Below are 14,052 nucleotides of genomic sequence, written 5' to 3'. Positions count from 1 at the left end.
ATTCCATACAATTCATCAAGTCGTGTTGAGATAAATTAATCCCTTTAAGCATGTAAGTGCACCTAAAATGGAATTTTTGGGGACTTGCCAAGTGATATGTAACGTTGGGTGAATATTTCTTCAGTGACGTACACAAACCAAACATGATAAAATTATCCTTTCCAGCAATAGAACAAGGTCGTTTGAAAGATGAAAAGAAGATTATTCCCAGATTCCTAACATAGTTTACTCTTCACAAAATGGCCATTCGCAGGGAAATGAATGCATTATGAAGCCGATTCGAAAGTAACACTGGGCAATATTAGCATAGAAATAGAAAACTATTTAGACGAGACCAACAAAAATTCAAGCATTCAGATTAATAGTAGTATAATTAACTAAAAATGATCATATTATTAAAAAATACTGTTATGGATTAAAAATAATTGTTAACGAACTAAATGAATGGGATGAAAGACCCCCATATATTACTTATGTTAGATAAAAGGAATTATTTTGTTTTAAAGGAACATTCCACCTGGATATAGAGATATGCTAAATCAATTTTCTTTACTTTCCCATTGCTATCAAAATATTTTTCCTCCTAGAGAAAGATTCTCTCATGATGATGCACAATGAGTTACTGGGGAATTCAGGCTGATCTCACCTAACCCAAGCATCAATTATTTTTAAACATTGTTTGTAAAGCTGATGAAATAAAAGTGTAGGTACATCGGAGAGCCACCTAGAAGATTACTAACTTAAAGATTATTCCAGAAATTGGGGGGTAAATCTGCAGAAATTGGGGGTAAAGCGTCCGTGACAGTCCATGTAGATGCTTCAGTAAAGCTTCGTCGGTACATAATCGATTTCACTGAATCCATGTAGTAAGCAGTAAAGTATGCCTGTCAAATTCCGTATTTACTTATTGAATTATATTATTTTACGTATTAGGGGGCAGACATGAATTACGTGAGTTGATTTTGGCGATTTTTAGACTCCCCCTTTAGTGAAATACCGTGAGATTTGGCTTGACCTCCACTCTTTAACCTCATGTGAAATTGTTCTAAATGCGCATTTCCAGTGTAAATATGTTAATCTATATTTCATTGCGTTGGATTTATTATAAATTAAAAACGATTTGTTTAATTATTTTTACTTCACAATTAGATAAGACGAGTATTTAAGATTACTAAGATCGTAGTCTAGAATCAGCATCATGCGGAAAAAAATACGTCATACTTCCCCCCCATTCCCCCACGTAAGAATGGATGAGAATCGGCTTGACCCCTCCCCCTCCTAAACGCCTCACGTAATTAATGTATGCTCCCTTATCTGGTATTACATCATACATTACACGGTCTGACAGGAATGGCCTTAGGCCTTAATAATGTATTTTGTAGGACATGTACGTTAAAGCACTCGTTTTAACTCCAAACAAAAAAGGAATTCAATAAATGTTAAGTCGAACCCAGGCAGTCAAACCTGTCACTACGCACACCAATCGTTGATACCCGAATTATACACCCTGGCGGATTTAATATACTACTATTGAGACGGCTTACGGGGTAATATGTGGATGTTATTCTAATGTTCATCAAATTTCTAAATAAAGAAGGGTAAGAGTGCAAACACAACACTTAAATCATGAGGTGCATTTAGTTTAGCCAGATGATTTTCATAATGAAGATATACAAACTTTGTACATTTTCACAGATTTTCTATTTGGCACGACGCGTTCCGATGCTAATGTGTCATTCTCGAGTGCAAAGTTTTTTTATAAGACACCCCTATATATTTCTGCAGGAGACAACGGAGAAAGGTAATGCAGGGGAAAAGTTTACATAGCAAATATACATTATTAGCATAGCATAGCAAAGCAAGTACAATATTAGCATAGCAAATAAAAAAAAAAATATTGGATTGTCCGTTAAGAAACGCATTACACTAGAATGGCGCCTTAGCGTCGAAACGCGGTGAACCAAATAAAAAAAATCTGTGAAAATTTACTAAGGTTGCATATCTTCATTCTGAAAATCACCTAGCGAAACCAAATGTACTTCGTGATTTATTATTGTCATATTGTCCGACTGTTATTACCGTCGAAATATGGTGGACGTGACCACGAGAAGAAAATAAAGGACATAGACTGCAAAACAGAGAGATTTAAAATGCCCTTCTTTCCTCGTACTATCAGGTACAGTGGCGGAGCCAGGGGGGATTTTGGAGGATAATCTCCCCCCTTGAGGTCATGGAATTTTTAAAATTTAATTCATTTTACTTAATTGGATGGATATCACTAATAAGATAGTGTAAGGATTAATAAAATACCCCTCAGAAAGCCGTAAAATTCACTATTTTAAACCATTTATCTTAAAAAATTTCTGGTGAAGTGCACCCCCACCTCCCGCTTACCCTGGCGGGCATTACATATCCCCAAGACCCTTCAGAATTAGTTGCACCTAAAAACCCTCCCAGTCTTAATTTCTAGCAGCGCCCCTGCTATCAGGGATGGCAACGATGTCTCAATTAATATATTTAAGGGCATCACTCGCTAGGACAACTAATTGCATGTTTTTTCAATTGTACTAACCTCACACGGATGCAGTAGGAATTATTAGCCGTTAATAATTTTTCCTTTGCACGAATATGAGCTTATAATTAATTGGTATGCGTAATATTCTTAATGACCTTGTGGTTTGTATATGGGAATCCTCTTGCATGCTGCATGCATGCAATATTGATTGATCACCCCCTGCCAAACACCCTAGAGGTGAAGCGATGGATATGTTTCGCGTCGTCTGAGAAAAAAATCTTCTCCGAATTTACCATCTATATTTAGCATATACTTAGATCTACGGACATGTAAAGATTCCCATCCTCACACGCCTAACATATTGGAAACAAATTCTTTGCTCAATATCTGTATGTTCACTTCACAAAGACGGCGTGATTCAGGCACAATCGCGGGTTCAAGGGAGAACAGTTTTTTTTTTCAAGCGTGCAATCACAACAAAGAGAGATGTGGAATGTGGGAGAACCAGGGAGACGGGGCGGAGAGGCCTAAGCCGACCGCCCCGTAGGCCGTCCGACCTCAGTATCATTGCTCAGCATCCACTATCGAGCACCGATGGATGCAGGAGACATACACAGGGAGGAGGAGTAGAAGGCGGAAGGGGTGGTGGAGACTCCCACTTAACCTCAAAAAAAAGAAAAAAAACCCTCTCGTACACGTCCCTCTCCCTACCTCTTAGCAACCGACGGCCGCTTGCGTAACTGACTTCTGGTCCTTCCCCCCACCCACCGTCAGCCTCGAGAGATCGGTTTATTAAACCCTTTATTGGAGTTGAGGGTCCGCGGGGGAATAGGAAGGGGACTCAGGGAGAGTGGGGAGTGGGGATACAGGCGAATAGGGAGAGAGGATGGAGGGAGGAGGTCTGATTCACGTCGTACGTAAAGAACAAGAACGGGGGCTGGATGCGGCGATACAATTCATAGGAGTCGATACAACGTGCCCCATAAGATGGCTTGCTAATTGGGTGTGCATAAAATACGTTATAAATTTATAGGGGTAATAGGCAAACTAAAGGTAACCTAATACCTTTCGTAGTGTAATGAGGGTGACTTTTGGGGGGGGGGGGGGGGAGAGGGAGGTGTTTAGACAGAGCAGTGACGCAGCGAAGGGGGGTTTTGGGGGATAAACCCCCCCCCCCCCCCCCCAGAGCTCAGAGAAATATTTAAGTTTAAAACGTTTTACTTAATTGTATTATGATTACTTATAGATTAGAGTTAGGATTAATCAAATATCCCTCAGAAAGCCGAAAACTCGCCATTTTGAACCATTAAACTTAAAAATTTTCTGGAGGAGGGCCCCCGCTAATCCCGCTTACCCTGGCGGGTATGCAATACCCCCACACACCGTAGTATTAGTTTTGCCTAAAACCCCCCCTAGCCTTCATTCTTAGCTGCGCCCCTGAGACAGAGTACTTCAACTGAAATATATGATTGATCGTTCTCGGGAAATGTGAGTTGACAAAATATTTTGGTTACTTGCCAGGTTACGTGGAACATCACTTCGAAGTTTGCTTCCACAGTGAAAATATTTACCTTTCCGAAAACATCGAGATAAACCACGGTTCTCAACCCCCGTTATTAATTAAATAAGTTGGTAACGTTTTCTATCCCACACATTTTATATGGTACTTCTGGGCCGGTTTCAACATCCCCGTGTCATATCGGCCTCTGGAGAATGTGATTGAATCTTAAAAGTGTGTTCCTCTGTAGTCGTCTTAATAAGCCTTTATAGAAATGAGTGTGGAATACTTCAGTATTATTTGTCCATGTATTTCGTCTATATCTACGTATTACCCTGACAGCCACCTATACAGATGCGTTTGGCGAGGGAAATAGGTATGGATTAAAGACCATTAGCAATAAAACTATCGCATGGTGTTCTCTTGGACGGAGGTAGCTAAACCACATAGGAAAATAACAGGATAGAAAGAGTCATCAAGAGAGCTACGTATATAGAAGGAAGTAGAGATGTTCGAGCAATGCTTTTTGATTTCGAGACGAGTATCGAGTAGAGTCATGAAAATTCTTATGAAATATGGTAATTTCTAGAATATATAACACATATTTTCTGGCCTATGTAATCTGGGCAATATAATAATGCATGTAAAAATATATTCCCATTTTTCCAATCTCCAAGTGCATTTTCTCATATGAACACTTGGACTAACGAAAAAGGAAAACATGATGAGGAAAACTGATGGTAATTGTGTCCGAATTATAGGAGATGAATGAAAATTAGCATCTTGAACAGCTTCAATAGGACAATAGAAATGAGAAATGAAAAAAATAAGAAACAAACTATCATGGTTTCAAACGTTTAAAAATTATTTTTTAAGGCGAGACGAAATTTTCCTACCTTTGCCTTGAATTCTAACAAAAAGCTGATGCATCCATATAATTAAAAAAATAATAACCACTACCAAGTTATTTAAATTGTTAACAAGATAATGCTTAGCATAGAAGGTCAAAAATATTTCGTCCAAGTGACTCTTTCTCTCGAACCATTGCAGTGTGAAATAGTCTGTTTGAAACATAGGGGAAGGAGTAAAATGATTCCTTAGGTAGCCGGGAACTCAAAGCTTCATTTCATCACCTTTATGCAAGAGCAGAGTGGCGCAGTGGAAGCGTGCTGGGCCCATAACCCAGAGGTCCGTGGATGGAAACCACGCTCTGCTAAGTTTAGTTTTTACATGAAGTCTTGGCATTTACATTAATTTTTGCATATGATCCTCAGATTGAAATAGGCATGCATGATCAAATTGAAACCATGGGCCATAGAAAAGATCAGCTTTAAATGCACATCCATACTACAAACAGGCACCAAAATGGAAGATCAAGTCGCCAATTAAGGTGGTGTAGTACTCAATTGTTAACTTCCAGGGTAACCTCAACGCTTAAATAAAGGCTTCGCCAGAACTAGAATTGATGCTCAGGTGAAATCAGCGGCCACGATAATAGTCGTATGCAGGTGCTAAGAACATTAATGAACATAATTTCAGATTGCCTAAATCCATGAATTAAATTTCTTTAAAGTACAAATAAAATTTCTTTTTCTAAATCTTGTACCTTTGTTTCCAGTGATGAATGAGCAGTAAATAATATCCGACCTCGCAGATTACGGCTGGACACCAACACAACAGAAATTCACAACCATTTACCAGACGATTAGGAAGGGCCTGAGCTTCCCCCACTACCAATAAGGACGGAAAGGGTGTGGGTGGCTGGAAAACACCGAACTGAGCAGGGCCAATCAGAAAAGCGCCTTGGACCCCCACCCTCCCGTTTCCATGGCGACGCCTCGCGACGACCGCCTCAGAGCAACGTAGAAGTGGCCTATTTCGCCTCCGACTTTTTTTTATTGATATGTAGTAGAAATTAAATTATCGCCTCAAATATTTCGACAATTAAACTGTCAAGAATCTCTGCATTTCAAGACAAACTTCACAAGCGAACGCAGAAAGGTTTGAATATATACAGTTATGCTTTAGATTTCTCGTACCAACATATCATTAGCATAAACAAGTGTTGGAAATAATGCATATTTTCGTTGCTCGTGGCTTTCGCTCATGCGCTCAACAAAAAAACTGCGAGTAGGAACGTCGCGACGTTCCTACTCGCAGTTTCTACTCGACGTTCCTACTCAGTTATGCATTATTTCCATTTCATTAGTCATTCATTTCAGATACAGAAATATGGTTTTAACTTCTAATGAAAATAATCGAAAAATACTTGCATTTATTTCCGTGGAATACATTGATAAAATTCATATCCTTAACATTATATCGATACCGCGCATCGATACATATTCTGTGATGTATCGATACACCACGGTAAAGTTGTTTAGGGTTATTTATCAAAGTTTATAAGTCATTAATAGTACTTGCATGAATATAATAAGCATCTAACATGCAGCGCTTTTAATCTTAAAATTAGGGAATCTTTACTGTTTCCGCCATTTTGTTTAAGAGAGACCCCTGATTTTTATAGAGCAAAAATAACATCAGATTCGGGTTAAGGGGGTAAAAATAATCATACATTAGGAAAATCGTGGATCTACGTTGAATAATAACGGAGATATTAGTTTTGTCAAGCTTTTTTCGATTTCCGCCCACTGTGCGTCGTCATTCGTCTCTGGCGCTAATGTAGCCTACTTTTAATTTAAGTTTTGCTCTCCGCTATTTTAATATACATAACATCCATCCTAATCATTACTAACTATAAATACAATTGAACCGACGATAAACAAGTTCCAATTTTTAAATATGCTTCCTCTAAGACATTTCTGTGGTAGTGATATCTTTCCATGCAAAAATATGGAGCAAGTCAAGTTTCCAATGCTAAACTCCTACCATGAAAAAGCCATAGCGAACAAAAATTGAGCGTTCAGGAGTTTAAACTCCTCTTAACTCACAGACACAAGTAACAATGAAGATTGCATCAGTTCTGCTATTAGTTTAAAAATTACAATAGCAGTTCGCACGGCTTCGCAAAGTAGTACTCGCGTGAAAAATGTTTAATACCTCAATCAAATAGATAAAAAGTATTTATTTCATAAAAGAACAATAATCACCGGGCCTAAAGCAATATCAAAAATTGGATAAGAGTGGTGTTTCACTGTTATTTTCGTATCGTAGATCGGCGTATAAATATCACACGTACAGAGTAAAGGGAGGGGGGGGGGGGGTTTCTTCCCCTGTGATTACTCGCACCGAGAGGTTTTTGTTGATGTCATATTAATTAACCACATAAGGCAAAGATATGTCCTAGGTATCAGTGGCGCAGCGAAAGGGGGTTTTGGGGGATAAAACCCCTCCAGAGCTCATAGAAATTATTAAGTTAAATCTATTTTACTTAATTGGATTAATATTGCTTAAAGAAGAGTGTGAGGATTAACAAAATATCCTTCAGAAGGCCATAAAACTCAACATTTAGAACCATTTATCTTAAATTTTTTTTCTGGCGGAGGGCCCCCCCGCACTTACCGCTTACCCTGATGGATATACCACACCCCAAGACATCCCAGTATTAGTTGCGCCTGAAACCCCCGCTAAACCTTAATTCCTAGCTGCGCCCCTGCTGGGCATATAATTTTTATCCATGGTAGACATCCTTGATATGCATTGGATACCTTGTCTTACAGTACATACTGTACAGTATTCATAGAAGTCTTATGTATATCCAGTGTATATAAAAATGTCCTCTTGCTACAGACATAACTTGGATATACATGAGACATCCAATGGATATCCATCAAGATTCCTGTGGACATTCACTGGACGTCCAGGGGTTTTCCATCAGAAATCTTCAATAATTCCAAGGGATATTCAGTGTTTATAGAAAATCAAGGAGATCCCAAACAGAAATCCGCATGTACCCACTGGAAAATCGTGGATCCACCAAATATCTATGCATATAATGTACATCATTGGGTATCCAAGGTTGTACTCTGATGGATATCCATTGTATATACATAAGAAATCTCCCATGGATATGGATATGTGGTAGACATTATGGATATCCTTTAGACATCTAGGATATTTTTTGCTGAGTGGTAAGGCTCCGCCGAGGATTTGAACCTACCACCACTTTTCCTACGAGGCTACCGTAGAAGCACGCAATGATATAACGGCTGTGGCAAATCAACGTTCTTCATGAAAAATCTAGAAGACTGCACACTTGAAAAGAGAATTGCTGTCTCCGAGGAAAAAAACGCTACTTACGCAAAAACCAATATTTAGGACATCGGCGATATTTTGCACATTTGCATGGTAAAGACCGATTTCTTTTCTCAGTTCACAAATCGCTGAATCACTGTATAATTTCCGCTAATGAACCAACTTTTCACATCTGGCCGGGTAATTTTCATCATATCTCCATAAAAGAGATTGACAACTACAAATGTTGCTCGCTCAACAGTTTCTGCCTCAGCTTCGAGGAATTTCGCCACGATGGGAGAAATAAAACCTTGGAAATATCCCGCACAATTCCATTAACCCGACTGGCTTCGTCGCTACCTCCACACTTAGCAGGGGTGACAACAGGGTGGGATTCAGTATCAGATTTGGGGGGCGGGGGTCATGACTTGGATCCGGGGAGTATGGAATACCCCCCGGAAGACGGGCGTTCCCCCGTGTACAATTTTTTTGCAGGGAGTGCGAAGCTCAAAATACAACTCTATCATCTTCACGTTTGGGACTTGTAGGAGTGCATTTGCTTACACACTCCCTTTACAAGGCTACAAAATCTATTTTACTAATAAAAATTAATAATTTTGATACAATTTAAAGGGGGACATTACTCCTTAAATCTGCCACAGGGTGCACCAAACCTTTTGGGAGGGAGCAACATAAAAATTCATAGGAGGCATAGGGGAGGGAGGCTAAATGTAAAAGGATAAGTACAACTGAATGGTTATCATGCATGAACAGCGGTATTATGGCGTGGGATGGGGTGCGTAAGGTTAGCAACTACATACTACCCCGCAAGGTGCCTCAATAAGCGAGGCGAAGCTGTTAAGACCCCAGCCGTCAAACTGTGAAAAATATAGATTTATTCACGCACGGTGAGAGATATGGCTGCTTACTTCGATGTGGCAAGTCCTTTATTAGTCGTGGAAAATGAATCAATATAACCATTTGTTCCGCAATGTATCTCTGCTATTGTATTTTAATGTAGGTTCTGTAGGGCATGGATATAAACATAGTCCGGACAAAGATGATGTTATCAGTATCAGGCGCGCAGCTAGGAATTAAGGCTAAGGGGGGGGGGGGTTTAGGAGCAACTAATACTGGGGGGTATGGAATACGGGAGGTGCGGGTGCCCTGCCCCAGTGAATTTATATGAGAAATGGTTCAAAATGGTGAGTTTTACGGCTTTCTGGGGGATATTTTATCAATCCTTACACTATTATATAAGTAATATTTATCCAATCAAGTAAAATTGATTAAATTTTAAAATTTCTCTGAGTTCTGGGGGGGGGGTTATCCCTCAAAAACCCCCCTCACTGCGTCACTGATAAGTATCACTATGAAGAATGCCCGCTCTTTATTGCTCAAGCAATTTAAGCCTCGCACATGGCCGCTTCCAGCCTAATTCGTGCTAAGAATGACAAAAATTTCAAGGTTAGAAGGATATTGAGGGTCATGCTGCTACAAGGGGAAGACGAGGGAAAACTTCAATCATTAAATTCCATATACGAGTATGACCAATGCATAGGGAACACATTGAGAACGGTAAAAATCATTATAGCCACTAAAATACGAGTATCCACTAACGTCTAGTCTCCCAAATTTTAAAACATGTTTAAAACTTTTTTTCTAGTAGAATAGAGTTGAACTGGGAACGGTGGCGGATCCAGAGAGGGGCTAGGAGACGCTATAGGCCCTGGGCAGTGTCGTAACTGTGAGGGGATATATCCCCCAAAGCCTCCGAGAAATCAAAAACTTATTTGAAAATTTTGACTGGATTTGATATATAATAACTGCATCCGCAGAAAGTAAAATTTCAAGTGCCATAATGATGTAAAATTCATTTCAGGCATGTTATTTTCCAAAATTTTTCCTGAACTCCCCATTTCCTGAGTGGGTAGCCCCCACTAACCCTCCTCATCCCCCATAAAGCATATTCCTAGTTACGCCTCTGCCCCTGGGGTATCCAATTTACTCTAGATAAAATGGTTATTTTGTTCAGTGAATGTTTGTAGGAGAGGAGAATCCCGAAACAACCTTCAACTGTTAATAGCCTCGAAATTCTCAAATTTTTCGTAACCTCCCGGATCCCCACTGCTGCCGAAAGGTTACCCGCCACGTAGCCCCCCTTTTGTCCGTATCCTAGATCTGACTGATTGGGAATGCTTAAATTCGGCAGTTATTGAAAACTAGTTTTCGTAATCTAATCACTTTTTCAAAATGGCCTTAGAAATTCAATACAGAACGTACGACATTTACATGTGAAATAGTTTTCAAATAGAAGTTTCAATGAAATTCCGAAAAACAGAATAGAAGACTGAAGAGAGCGTGTGACTTATTGCCCTAAAACTAATTTACGCATTGCAATAAGCCCTAAGTATAAAATGCAATGGAATGTCTACGATTAGGGCCAGGTGTGGCGTCATCCCATTTTCAATTTAACAGAATAATTCAGGTTGCCCTAATAACTTCTTCGCCACCATTACAATTCAATGAATCAATACATGAAAAAAAATCGCGGAAGAAAAGACAGGTTGAATTACAAATGAGGACCTCTAGATACACCACCTGTTGCACCCAGGCTGCGAAAAATCAACACACACATGCGATAGGTCTTCCGACTCCTTCCATTCAGTAATATTAAACATAGGGCCAACGAACGAGAAAGCTATGAAGAAAATGATATTATAAGGTCAGCCACTGATCACTTATAGCAAAGCAGTACGAACACAGCAACTAGGCAGCACTTCCTACACGAGCCAAGCCCTCACAACACCACCCATATTCCACCCGATAGGGGTGAATCATCAACGAAGGGAAGTCGCGCTGGTCCACGGACGAGTGGGAGGACCGACGGACTTCAAGCAACGGATTGGGAAGGGTTACACTCAATACTGTGGAGCACTAGTCGAAATACCCATACATATACATACACCCAATACCCTTCCGGATTCCTACGACCACGTAATGAACTTAAGGAACAACGCATCGGGCGTAATTCCTTTAACTCCGCATTTCACGTCTTCGGTATAAGCACAGACGACTATTCGCCATTCAGCGAAGGCAGATATATCTATATGTATTGCTTTCTTCTAACGCTGTAGTTACATGACCAAGCAATGAACTTAAAATAAGGAAGATGGTCAGATCATAAACAGCGCATCAGGCCCAATTACAATAACACCGCATTCCTCGTCTTTGGTAAGAGCACAAACGATTATGTACCATACAGCGATGGCAAATATCTATATTGCTTTCTTCCAATGTAGTGACAATAACATAAGGGGCGGTCTATGTTTACGATTGTGGTTCCAATTCAATCCTGGGAGATGCAAAGCCACTACAAGTTCTTCGGTCACGGCTGTAGTTTCGGGCTCGCAGTCGTAAGGCTGGATGATCGTCATCAATGGTCATGACCTAATGTTTAGGTGTCTTGCTCCTTACCTGCCCCACGGACTCCACAAGTCCCTGACGGCTATGCTTCAGGTATTGGCGCCTCCGTTCAGCTCGAGGCCGCAGACGACAGCGGTGACTGCTAGGAAGGGGGAGTTGCTTTGGTGACTGCCTTACTCCGACGACTTCGCCCACTTCCGCCGACCCGAGGCCGGAGGGTGGGAACGCCAGAGAGGAAGGGGCCCCGTGCCCGAGGATGATTTCGAAGTCTGCGACGAGGCGCGGCCGCCGAATCCACTGCGCATGCGCATATATTTTCATGCAGGCCCAATTTTTAATTTGAATGGATCTCTGAACACCTGAATTATGCAGTGCCATTTTAAGTACCTAGGATTTTGTTTATCACCGCTAAGAAAAATCTCCCAAAACCATTTCGATCTTTACCATAATCCTGTTCATCAAGGTTCAGTGAAGTCAGAAAAAAGAATAAAAAATTATAATTCTAGCATTTGTTGTAAACAAGAAGACAACATTGGTTTAATTAATATGGCATTTTTACGGAAACTTCAAATTCTCCCCATCACAGGCTGATGGATCCAAAAAGCTTTTAACTGCATGTAAAATGACTAACAGTGAGCATTTAATCTAATGTAAGTGAACCACCATGATACCCCAATAACAAGCAATAGTAAGCTACAAATTTTTTTTGCTTAACACTAACTCAAATATTAGCTATCTTAGGTCATAATTTAACTTCCCATGACGAATATTAGCATCCATTTTTTCATTGATTTTCAGAGATCCAATAAAACAGACATCCCCCTTGCTACAGCTCCTAAATCCACGAGTTAACTTCTCATAAGTATCAAAACTCTCAATTCATAGGACTGTTTGACTGACCCATTCAAGTTAAAAATAAACTTCAATTTACAGGGAGCCTTTAAGTTACAGGAAAACCATTCTTGTGAACCAATGCATCTTACTCCCTTTGCAGCTCTTAAAGATAGTAAAAAAAAATTCTATTACTAGAAGTTATAACAACCTAAAACCACGAGCCCTAAAAGTAACTCGTTAACAACTTCCTACACAAAGGAAGTACCTCCAGTACTAACACAACATGTTCACTTGAGCATGCATGCATTAGTTTTTGAAATGATAGCAGAAGATTCCCTAGCCAGCAGATTAGTAGCCACAAGGGCGAAGATTACTCACTCAAAAGTGAATCGCCTTGGGGGATAGTTTCACTAACTAAAGAAGTATTCACTAACCTCTATTTTCAACCAACACAAACTCAATTAAAGGGAGGAAGATTAAGACTAAACTTCATAATTTCAAAATACTAACTTTATTATTAACCACATTTTCATTAAAGATCTGAGATAAAAGAAATCAAGTTATACATCTCAATGTATCTTGAACCTAGCATTGAAGCACCCATTACAAAAGATTACTTACTTTAAGCCCAACAGAAACATTTCATCCAGCGAAAAACACGGAAGATTCAAATACTCATATCATGCAAGGAACAATAATGCAAATGATGATCAACATGTACAGAAGTAACTCATCATAATATTTTTTTAAAACTAAGGTAATTTCAAAAAAGAAATACACAGCCAGTATGAATCAAGCAGCTTGCGACAGAAATTTTAAAGGAAATATCAAGATAAATGCCAACAATTGTACGATTGTGATAACAAAAACTCACTTGCACCAAGCTGCCAAATGACTTCTTTACGTGAAGCATAGAATTAAAGGCCATCAATGAAGCACATCAACTGTTCCTACAACAGGGTAACAAGCATTTCAGCTAATACTGGACCAAATTATTATTCCCTCCAACACTGTTCATAAAAGACACAAAAACTTCTATAATCAGCAACACTTGCCTTCCGTCATTGCTAAGTTATGCTAACTAAATGGAATACTTCTTCCAATGCATCCGAGCCTTGGACTTCAAATACCATTAAAAAATTTAAAAGTAATAAATACAGTTTCAAAAGAAAAAGTTAACAGAGAGATCAAAGTGTTTGGAAAGAAACATTTTTACCAAGGTACTGCAGCAGAAACATTACTGAAACTGCACATCATTATTAATTGCAAGGAATTCACCTGCGCATAAAATTTCTAAATTTCAAAGGCCTTTCTAACTAGATGCAAAGGGAAAGAACTATGTATTGGTGTTTACTTGAGTAACTTCCCTTCACCACACTAAAGGCCTAATTAATTTATCAAGTATCATGTTGTACAAAAACCTAAGGTCTAATAATAAAATTTTAAAAGAACATAATAAAGATTACGATCATCCATGTAAAAAAGTGGAAAACCTACACTATCATGTTAAACTGCTTTTTTCAAATATAGAATGTAAACAACTGAATTTTTCTCAGGGACATGGCAACCTGGGTAGAACGATCAG

The 14,052-nt window shown here is 39.3% G+C and overlaps 1 protein-coding gene across 1 annotated transcript in view; it reads right to left on the bottom strand.

Annotated features, from left to right (window-relative positions):
- LOC124163940 overlaps nt 1–11,826 on the bottom strand; it is a 250,137-nt gene extending 238,311 nt beyond the window's left edge. Inside the window, exon 1 of the mRNA XM_046541059.1 lies at nt 11,685–11,826. The gene's annotated coding sequence lies outside the window, so the exon portion shown is untranslated. The remainder of the gene's footprint in view (nt 1–11,684) is intronic.
- Between the last annotated feature and the right edge of the window lie 2,226 nt (nt 11,827–14,052).

This window comes from Ischnura elegans, chromosome 8 (assembly GCF_921293095.1).
Source record: "Ischnura elegans chromosome 8, ioIscEleg1.1, whole genome shotgun sequence".
In the NCBI taxonomy this organism is placed as follows: Eukaryota; Metazoa; Arthropoda; class Insecta; order Odonata; family Coenagrionidae; genus Ischnura; species Ischnura elegans.
This window is presented reverse-complemented; position numbering and strand designations above follow the sequence as displayed.